Here is an 11,598-nt window from a genome sequence, read left to right as displayed (position 1 = left end):
GCAGCCGTGACAGTTTCTGATGAAAAGACCAGAGGTTAATCCACGTTTCTCATGGACAAAATAAACAAAAAAAGCTGCTGGTCTCTCATGATCACAAGCTCAACGCTTTGTTAACGGGACACAGACATGGCAGTCAGAAGCAGCACACTGTAGATTTCAAGCCTGCTTCCAGAGACAATAGCCAACTGCAGCCAGATGATAGCAGTAATTTAGTTGATGTAAACAGGCAAAAGCTTAACAACAGAACACTGCTTGAGATTCAAGGAGATCGATCTCTCTCTTTGGCAGCTTTTAATTGATGCCTAATTTTAAAATTCAGCGGAGAAGCAGTGCTTGCCCTGACAGAACACCAATGCACGACTCTTGACTTGACTTGAGATGCGTAGAATTGCTGTTCCATTTAGACATATTTTCCTTCATTTTTCACTAACTTACCAAAAACTTTTAATTTTTATATATAGGAGTTGTCTTTAGAATTCTAAAGTTTCCATCACACAAGCCACTTATATTACAGTCAGGTATTGTGTGTAAGAGGCAGGAACTGTGCAGAAACTTGGTAAGCAGGGGAGCGCATCATCATCTATCAGAGGCAACAGGAAAACTCTAGGGCATGTTGAAACAGTCACATACACACTGGCTGGCTGGGAGGTCTTGTCTGTGTTTATCGAAGGGTCAGCACCCACATCAGCTGAGCTCCCAGGAAGGTCAGTGCACACATCACTCACATAACGCTCATATACCCATAAATCACCATCCTGATTCAAGACTATTGCCAGCAAGTCAATTATATCAGCCAATTAGGCAATTATGACAGCCTAATTGCAGGTAATGTCAGTGAAAGCCCAAAGTCAAACAGAGACATGCAACAAACTGAATACTGAATGCAGTCTGCTTGGAAACATGACAGCTTACAACATGTCTCCTAATAGCTCTGTACAAGCACTTAGTAAATATTAAAACAAACAAGTCACTGTTATCTTATAGTTCCACTTATTCAGTTGTGTTCCCACACATTTGAGAATGGACTGTGAGTGATGTAGCTGAGTGGCTTACACAAACACTTTAAGAACAGAGACAAAAGCTCTAATTTCATGATTTCAAGGACTTCTATTGGGTGGGATAGTCTTAAGGTTCCATGACGCTCATGCATAAATCATGCAATCATCATCAATGCATATTCACGGAGGCTGCATCGCTCTGCTTCGCTATGGGGGATAAGAGGGAGCCCGGACTGTGACAAAACCCAGCTGATTGTAATGAGCTTTTTTTGTGGCTTCCTGCGCTGACAAAACAAGCCTAAATTAATCATGATACCACCCTCCTACTGCGGCAAGGAAGCCTAATGCTTCCATCGGCACACCCTGTCGCAAATTGGACCCTGAGACAGAAATTTCTATGATGCAAATAGGACTGGGCTCCAAAACGCTTTAATTTAAGTCATTCATAGAAAATGGCTGAAAGAATATGTTTTCAGTAATTGGCTTGCCTTTATGAAACATGACTCAAATGGTTGCAGTTTGTTTGTTGCACCATCTGCAGTGAAAGGCATAGATAAGTGAGAGGGATGGGGGAATAAACAGGAGCAGAAATACACACTACAGCTGGCGTCACAGGAAGCTTAAGGTTTATGGGTTTGTATGCGCACATGCACTGAATTTTTCAGGGTGAGACTTGGTGTTATTAGATTTTCTTTTTTTGCACATATTAGCCAGCATTGATTTTCCATCTCTTCCAGACAACTTAAACCCTTTCCATTACTTCAGCATAAATGTTGGATTCTGAGCTAATAACAGGAAGTTCTACCAAAGTACATATTTCTAAGGAGGAACTTGCTATGTGTAAAAGTTTGTCACTTTTAATATGTGTTTGGCACATAATGCTCTCACTATTGCTGGATGAACTGGCTGCCCCCTTTGCTGTTTTCTGTAAAAGTTTCCATGCAGAGAAGAATATATTTCTGGAGAGTATTTGACATTTCTTCTTCTTTAAAGACTGGTCCATGAATTACTACAACTGTGGTTCTAATGTGGCTATGCTAAAATGTGTTTTTGTAAGGACTGCTTTTCAATAATAATGTGTTAGTTGACCTAGCAATATATTATTTCATAAACCCTAACACTGATCATTTCAGTCTCTCTCTTTCCTAGCGTGTTCCCAGCACGGGGTCCGATGCATGGCTCTGTCTTCACCTTTTGGATTGTTCCCGGGTGTCCTCCGGGGCAAGATCCACACACATATCTTCAGTGATTGCATCCATCCACCGCTTCTTCGTTCTTCGGTCATCCTCTGGGTCAGCGGCCCCCAGGTTCAAGTCAGAGGGCTGTTCTTGACTTCGCGTTTCCTGCATCTTCTTTTCAATTGGGGCAACTCCGAGTTGTTTTTGATCTTCATTCGTCACACAATCAAGGCCACCATCCACCTGAGCATCTTCATTTCGGCGTTGAGGATCTGCTCGTGTTTCTTGGTGGCCGGGGAGCATTCTGCTCCATAAAGGGGCACTGGCCATATGCCTGTCTTGTAGATCTTAGCTTTAAGGTGTTCGGGCATCCTCTCATTGCACAGGATGCCGGTGGATTTTTTATGGACATTTAAATGGACATTTACTGACAAATAAGATGACTTCCTGTATGGCGAGGTGTTTACAAGATGTGTGCGCTTCAGTTTTAGTCAGTGTATTTGATTGGTTTGTTACATAGTATAAAACATGGGTATAACTTCTGCATCAGAAAAAAGAAGCCAGTGCAGAAGTGTCTCAAAACTTCACTCTATCTGAAAGCCACCGGATGGTGTTAACCGTACTTGCAAAAAGACTTCCATCCTGTAGAAAACTATGGGAAAACAGCTTTCTTTCTTGACCTCTGTAAACACTTTCTTATAAATTTATGGACTCAGTCACTCATCTGGCCTCACACTGAATAAAATATTAAGTCTATTTTGTAAATTTTGGTCATTTTCAAAATGGAGGTTTATCCGTGCTATGAAACTACAAGTTCTTTGGCTAACATCTTGCTGATTACACGTCACTAGCCAATCGTCAGTTGCCAAAAAGGCAATGGCAGAAACAATCATCTCGAGGAGACAATATTGGACTTTAGAAATCAGTGGCTGCGTCCATTTTTTAATACCGCCTATGGTCTGTTATTTAACATTAACTAGCAGGTACCTGTGTCTGTGCCTTACAACTTGCTAACCTTAGCCGATAGCATAGCACTTTGCCCTTTTGGCAAAATATTGTTGTTGAGACTTCAGAACACTGCAGTTTACAGCTGATTAATTTAAAATTAATCTATTAAATATTTTTAACTGCATGTATGTTTTAGGCATGAGGACTAGCTAGCATGCTTTCAAATGTACTCCTACTATGGCTTAATCCAATAACAACTCAGTAGACAGGCTAAAGTTGCAGGCTACTCTCACATAGTAGCCTGGCTCAGCTCCTGTTCCTGCTAAAGAGATGGTTTACTGCATGGTAAATAGCATAAACAGTTTTTTTCTCTAGTCTCTCATAACGTACTGAAGTTAGCTACTGAAATGCTCAGCAGGAAGCTGCTGTAGGTAGCTGATACTGATAACATGATCTAATTAGCTTACAGTACTCGTAGTGTTTTTGTTTTTGGAAGCTAAAAATAATATCATACCACATTTCACATCTACATAAAAAAGTAATTCAAAGTTGTACCCATTTATATGTGCTATGCTTAATGAGGGCATCATTATTTATGGGAGGGGTTTAGCAAATAGTTAATCACATTTTGACTGACCACAGTTTTGCTGAGCTGCGTGAAAGCAGAATCTCATCTCAAAATAGTCCAGAGTGTCTTTTGGCTACCAATTCTGCAATTCAAATAGAATCAAAACTGAAAATTAATGACAGCATTTTAGTGGGACTATTAAATCATTTCCTAATCGCACTGCAGTCAGCACTGACAGTCCAAAATTAAAAATCTTGGAGCAGTGTTAAATATGTAAAATGTATCATTTCTGTCAGGACATTATCCAATAGGTAATGACACCCCTTATCAGCTTATCAGCCATCTGAAGGTGTCCTCTTGGTCAAGGAAAATGACACCTCGATTATCCCACGACAGGAGGCTGAGAATTCTCACATGATCTACGTCTAACCTACACTTGCCCCGTGCTTCCATTACCTAGAGTGCCAGAGGGCCCATGGGACAAGTGCCATCTACACAGGAAGCCAAGAAGCAAGTGAAGGCAAGGAGGGAATGAAGACAGGTGCTAGGTGGACGAATGAAACATGAATATATCAAAACGACTTGAATGTCTCCTTCCTTGGCAAACACATTGCCTGGGTTGGGTAGATTTAATTCCAGCCATATGCCTCAGGGATATACTGGGTCTTCTCATTTTAAGGCTCATCTTCTCCTTTTTTTGCATGTTCAACATTTTGCGATAATAGAGAAACTGGGTCAAACTACCACTCTCATATTCCAGTCTCATGATTTTAGTGGAAGGAGAACTTCTGAGCATTTGCATTTACTATAAATAAGTCGGCATAAGTTCAAAAAACCCTAAGTTTGCCCTACCGCCTTGAGAATATGAGTGAACTCAACTTGAAGGTGGAACAATTAGTCTCCTAATTAATTTGAAAAATTTTAAACCGGCTAAGCTGAATTAAGTAGAAAGAAATAAACTCCAGATTAATCACCAGCTTTTGAATCGCACGCACAAGCATTACAGTCAGATTTGCTTTCCACTCACTTTTTTCAGTTTGAAGCGACAGTTCTTTATTAAACAATAACAACTCCTAATCCCTAAAAATTTTTTATCTCTGCCATCTTGAGCAGACATAAACAATTTAAGAGTAATTTAAGTAAGTAAAGTCGAATCTTTCTTTAAAGTGAAAAAAATAAAATCTGGAGAATTTTAAAATAGAAACAAAACCCTGTCTTTTTATATGCTGTTCGTGTCTTTGTTACGTTTAATGAGTTGAGTGAACTCTCACTGCACTCTTCATTTAACTAATTATTTCAATTTAAAGTTTGCCAAGAAATGGTCGTTCATGTTTATAAGTTCTAAAGTGCTCTTGAAATCACTGGCTATTGTCGAGAACTATTAATCTACTTAATAGTTTTTTTTAGAAAATGTAAATTTAATTGTAAATGACTGGTGGGTGAAACAGGACGCCTTGGGCTAGATATCTCTTGGTTACACTGGAAGTTCAAAAGAATTGATATCCGCCTACAGAGGCTAAGTTGGCAGGAAGTCTGCTTATGTGGTAAGGCATCAGTGATAATAATCCAATATTTTACTATGATACACCAAATCTATGCCCATCTCTCTTCCCTTGAACCCCTCCTACACAATCAGTTCAACAACCTGAAGGGTCTTACCTATATCAGATATTATGACTTTGTCATATACCTACGCTACGCTACCAGTGGGGTAAAATAGCCATCACACTGACTGACAACCACCTAAAAGCTAAACATAAATTTATATGTGACATTTATATAGCGAAGCAAAACTGCACCATTACAGAGGCCTACAAAAATGGCCTACTTTTTCAGTCCAGTATTTATCTTCTATTTATTTACACAAGACCCAAGTCACCCAGCCCCAGAAACCAGTCAGTGGTTCTGGATATAGCTGGCAGTCACTATAATGGAAATGGTTGTGGTTGTGGTTGAGGTGTGCAATGCTACTCTGAAAACCTTGTGAATGCTTTGGTAGTGAGCAGTTTGCCACGTTCCCCCAGTTGTTCAGTGATAGATGCCACAAACACTTGTAAACTATTTGCCAAGAGACAGTAAAACTGTAAGTCCAATCCAAAGCAGAAACAGAGGCCATTTGCCTCAAAAGCTGCCCTTTTGAAATGCATTGTTTGAAACAATAAGTCACAATTTTTACTTTGAAGGCAAATGTCATCCATTTACAGTTTGCATTGCCCCTTTTAACAGTAAAGTAAGTAAATGGTGAAAATTTGCAGATAAATTGGCATCTTCCAAGTTGGCAGTCAGCTACCAGCCACCCTAAAGCAACAACTCACCAACCACCCAAGGGCCACTGACCAGTCTCTGGGGTAGCAGGCCTAAACAAGACCTGCTACCCCAATTCTATGACTTTCCTGTGTATGGTGAAGAAGATCAGTTTTGGAGATACAAACAAACCAAACAATACTGGAGCATGGGCATGTACTCGTTATTTTAAAATATAACACTGAGAAGGCTGATTTGCATAAAGAATACTTTTATTTAAATATATTTTCCAAATGCATGTATTTTTTGTTTAATGTTCATGACTATTTGAGTGAGATACAAATCACTGTTAAATTAACTTCCAAACAATAAAACCTACGTTAAGTCTAAGAAGATTAGCGGATTCCACTAAATTGCAGTGTAGTGTTTTTATGGTATTATAATATTACAGCTCTCTTCTTTATAGTGGAAACTAAAACAGCTAAATCTAATTCAGCAAGTGAACCTTGGTGACTGCTGTTTTTAAGCAGAATATGGAAAGAGTTAGTCAGAGCACTTAACTGCAGCGTAAAAAGAAAAGGGTGGAAAAGGTGAAAGGATTACCTCTAAGAAGAACTCACTGACTCAAGGTTATCAAAACCAAAATCTCCCAATTGCAACAAAAATGGTGTGCTATTCTCAACATGGAACAAAAATAAGAGAAATATACACTTCCTAAGGGTTTAATATGAGAACAGGGATGCCCCAAAGTAATTTACCCAAAACGGCCTAGCACATGAATAATGCACAAAAGCCATACAATAGCAGAAAAAAGAAAAAAGTACTTTAATGGTTTTACCTCGCCTTATACAAACTGTCCCAAGAGAGGTGACATTACAAAAAAAAATTATATGAAAACTGCAGCTTCCAGAGCAATATAAGCTATAATAAAGTTGCTGACAGCAGTAAATATGACTCCCATCTCAGCCTGCAGTTTAACCGGTGGTGAAAGGCATTGAACTGAAGACTGTACAGACTGGAGTGACTTTGACAAGAAACTTGGTAACCGTGTTTATCGATGCACAATCATCATTTTAAAAAGCCTTTAACCAAGGCTTCCCAGGCAGAGGAAAGAGGCAAAGGGAAGATGAGTGGATGTGTGAAAGGAGGAGTAGGAGAGAGAATAATAAGGGGAGAGCAGGGGGGAGAGATTGAAAGCATGGGCCCTAGGACTGAGCCTTTCTAACTGAGTGAAGACTATAGGCGGCTATTTGGACGCCACCCAGACACCTGGAGCTGTTATCAGGTTGCGGTGAGTGGTGCTTTGAGAGGGCTGTGAATGGGAAGCTGGAACTCAGCACTAACAGGCATTTCAAGGCTCTTTTCCTCCGATGATGGTAGCGTTTTAAAGCAGGTCAAGCTAACGGGGCAGCACCCGGGACCTCTGAGCCCCAATCGACTTCAAGGAAATTTGCCTGAATGAGGGGGGACAAGTAGACTGCCTAACTTCGAGGCCAGCTCCTGGAACTGCATTACACACATCAGGGAACAGAACAGCATGTTCAGCCAGTGATACATCTGCAAACATACAGTAAATAGCTGTGCATACAAATACAGATGGTCACACTGTCTGTTTGGATTGAGAAAAATGGCAAACTTTCCATGAAATCAGAAAAATCTCCTAGAAATCTTTAGTATGGAAAGTAATGCCGTGTATAAAAACTGCAAAGTGTGTCAAAAGTATAAGTATTGTTGGTGCGGACGATAAAAACAGCAGGTAATATATGTTGGCTTAGCTTTAGTTCTGTATTTATTAAAAATGGTCGTATGGTTGGAGTGCAAAGTCATAATCTGTGAAATGTGGAGGAGTTTTAATTGTAGTAAAGGTGTACAGTAACAAAATTGATAATGCCTCGACTCCAGTGCAGCACAGCAGTAAATTCTTTTACTTTTCACTGCTTATAATTGGTCTTGACCTTTTCTTGACCACTGGAGACAGACAACATCCTTTTCCTATAAGAAAAATAATGGTGGTGATTGTGTGGAAATATGAATAAGTCTTCGCCCCAACAATGATTCTAGCTTAAAAAGGATCAGCCACAATGAAAGCCTGACAGTCATTCATCTTTAGGTGGTGTTCTGGCTGAGTGGAGTTGGAAGGAAAGGCAGAAAGAAAGAAAGGAGGATGAGTTTTCTTTTTTTTTCTCCTCCCGCTGAACAGTCTTTGGTTGTGTCAGTCAGTGCTGAAGCAGCCTTTTAGTTTCTTAGCTGATTCCTCTACTATTCCTTCTGAAATGCTAATATGGCAACTTAGTGCGCCATCGTCAGCCTTTCCCAGCCTCACATCTTTATATCTCAGGGACGAGATTGCGCTCGCTCGCCCATTTTTCGTCCCTATGTCTCCTCTTCTAAAAGTGCACACACAAAAGCAGAGTTTAAATTCCGACTTATTTAGAATATCTACAAACGTAGGAGAAGGTCAGCGATTGTGTAAAATTTTGCATCTTCCATGACAAAAAAAACAAACAAAAACATCCAGCTGCATGCTATTGAACACTACACCTTGTCACAATTCGCCAACGCAGTGACCTTTCTTTGTGCTGAACTGAAAAGAGCCAATTTCTGGAACCTTTATCTGCTTTGCGTGTGGATGAAAGCTATAATTTCAGCCGTTTCTCCAAACATCTTTTGACAGTTCTTTCAGTGTACCTGAATCCCCAGGGTGCCCGCTAGAATATGAGAGAGACACGAGTGCTTTCACAGTCTCAGCACAAGGTGTCAAATTCTTCCGGATGCAGATGCATGCCAGCTTTTACGTCCTCCTGACAGACACGTTTACTTATTCATCCAAGAAATATAAATGCGATGGCAATTAAAATGCCTCTGTGTATCAGTCAAAACCAGCGCAGTAAGGAGTTTGAATTTGAGTATAACAAAAGAATCTGACGGCATCTCGCCTGTATGTAAAACCTTGCGTCTGACTTGCTTAGGAGTTCTCGGAAATTATACTTCACATTATGACTGCAGAGCACCACGTCCTCCTTCTATTGGACCTGCTCTTTGGTTGGCTGAGTCCTTGCCTGGTATCTATTCTAATAAGCGGCCGAGTTAATCGAGAGCATAGACCAACACAGCTTCCCCCTGGGAGCATCCAGGCAGTGCTGCTGACTGTGGCGCTGACAGCCAGAGAGCATTAAGCACAGGGGTACCGCTGCCCAGTGCAGGTGCTCAGTGAACCATGACGGTGTCATTTCTTTTAATAGGGCAGCTTTTTCTTTTCCTCGTTTTCTTCCTCTCCTCTTGTTTCCCACCCTCTTTCTTTTTTTCTCCCCCATCTTATATTTTCTTTCTCTTCCTTTGTTCTGCCAATCATTAACTCTTACCAGCCTCCTCCTTCCCAGTTCTCACTTCTTTTGCTTTCTTTCTTTCTTTCTTTAATCCCAGCTCTCATCTGCCTGTTTAAAATGCAAGACGTAGGGATGCAGTTGTTGCCGAGAACCCCAACGGCGTGTGGGGAACTCTAATTGGTTTGCTTAACCTTCAGAGCACAATGAGCAGGCTGTAATGAAGGCTCATGATTCATGGCCAGGTAATAAAGCTGAAGAGGGCCGTTTACCCAGCCGTGCGCGCACACACACACGAGTACTGCAAGACGCTCTGAGTAACGCACAGCTGCATATGGGATTTAACACAACATCGGGAGTATGTTGTCAGACAGGCGTATGGTCCCTAATAAAGCCCTAAGCTATGCTACTCAGAGACTATTGAAAAGCATTCCTTGTTGGCAAGTGATTTTCATCAAAAACATGCAACCAACATGGCAACCAGGTGCGGGTAATTTAAATGTTGGATGCCAGGAGGGAAAATGATCAGAGCGTGTGACAGTTGACAACATAATGTATAAAAATTTCAGTTGAGCCTTTTTTCGCTTGTGACAAAGAAAGCTACAAAGGTTGTGCACAGGTTTGCGGCAAGCACGCTCTCTCCAAAAGTCCCGTGCATTTCACTTTTTTCAGCCTAAAGCCAAGCCAACCTATCAGCCATGAGTTTCAACAAAGGCCTTTTAAAGTGGACCCTTTGCACCCTGGTAAGACACTTATATGAGAACTAAGGGGAAACTTGTTAGCACCACAAGGCAAGGCTTCCCAGAAAGCTGAATTAGCTTGTGTGTGCATGTGTCTTAGTGTGCTCCTCTCTGCATGTTTGTGTTGTGCATGTTTGATGAAGTTTTTTAATGAACTGGCAGACTCTAGGTGGATATTGCTGTGTCAGGGTATAGTCTCCCTTTTAAGGGCTTCTGAATAAGTTATGATATTTGGAGAGATAATGAAATGGAGGGAAGGAGACAGAGGGCGTGAAGGAGCTGAGATCATCAGCACAAAAGTCGTAATGCAAAGTGACAGCTCGAGGTTTCCAAGGTCAAACTCATTTATGCAGACCAAAAACTTTCACCCTTTTACAGTTTTTGCTACGTTTGAGCAAATAAATATACTGGAGGTAAAAATTCAAGCACATTGTCAAGACTTTATTTTTATCTGGAAATATTTACTTCAAGGTGTAGAAAGCAATAGTTCCTTTGCCTTTTCCATCTAGTATTTACACGGGACTTGACCTTAACAAAATAAAACTTGGCCAAATACCTCCCCCTATAAAGTTGGACTTCTGCTCAGTCACAGTGAGAAATGTGCGGATTGCAGCAGCTAGATGACATCGTTTTTCAGCATAGTGCACCAGCCAAAGCCACTTGTATGAGCTAATGAAACTGCAACACAGCAGTGTGACTGCTGGTTCTTCTACCTGCGTGTCAGGGCAACATTTCAAGCTGGCTTCCACTTCAGCCTGAGTTGACACGTTAGAAATCAGAGGAACCCTGATGCTCTGAAGCACAGATGCACTCTGTCATGTAGGTGCATTGAATTATGGTCATTGCAGTTCACTAACAGGCTCTGGGGGCTTGGTGGCATTAAATCTTGATAGTTTGAAAACTACATCATTTAGGCTTATGTTTCGTGACAACTGCAATAAATCAGGAAAAGGGTTACTGGTAATACATCCTCAGGCTAATGTCTTCTGGAAACGCTAACAATCTTTGCTGGTTTAGACAACATATTACCAATATAGTGTAGAAGTGGCCTGGCTTTAAAAACACATAATAATGAGGAATGCACTTAAACTCAGAACGAATCCAGTCTGTCTCAGAGAGAAAAATAGAAACAAGCCAAATTAGCCTTTGCAGTTCCCAGGGAAGAATCATGCATTGCAATTTCTCGGAAGTGGGCAAGTTAACCAGAGACACGTGTGTCCCATTGTACTACTGTGTACAGTGCATGTTGTTATGTCTCTGTTAGCAATGTTTGATACTGTTGTGATTCTTCAAAGGAAATGGGTCATTGACGAGAAGCTGCAGAAATACAGCTGGAAAAAAAGAAAGAAAAACTCAGGCAGTACGCTGACATTTCGAAAAAGGATTACCAAGTGCAGCGGATATGGGTGTAAAGTTAATGTTACATTCAGTCCGCTGACTTTCATGTTAAAAATCAGAAGGAATCACTGAGTTCAGGGATTCATGTTAACATGCCACCTTCAGATGTTTGCTGAAGAAATGTCACCATGTTAATCTTGTCCAGTGATTTAGCCTTCCCTATCAAGCTTAACCTGCGATGAATATCAAACAAGTACATTC

The sequence above is a fragment of the Astatotilapia calliptera genome, chromosome 2, assembly GCF_964374335.1.
Source record: "Astatotilapia calliptera chromosome 2, fAstCal68.1, whole genome shotgun sequence".
Classification (NCBI taxonomy): domain Eukaryota; kingdom Metazoa; phylum Chordata; class Actinopteri; order Cichliformes; family Cichlidae; genus Astatotilapia; species Astatotilapia calliptera.
The sequence above is the reverse complement of the archived record's forward strand: the minus strand, read 5'-3'. Positions refer to the sequence as shown.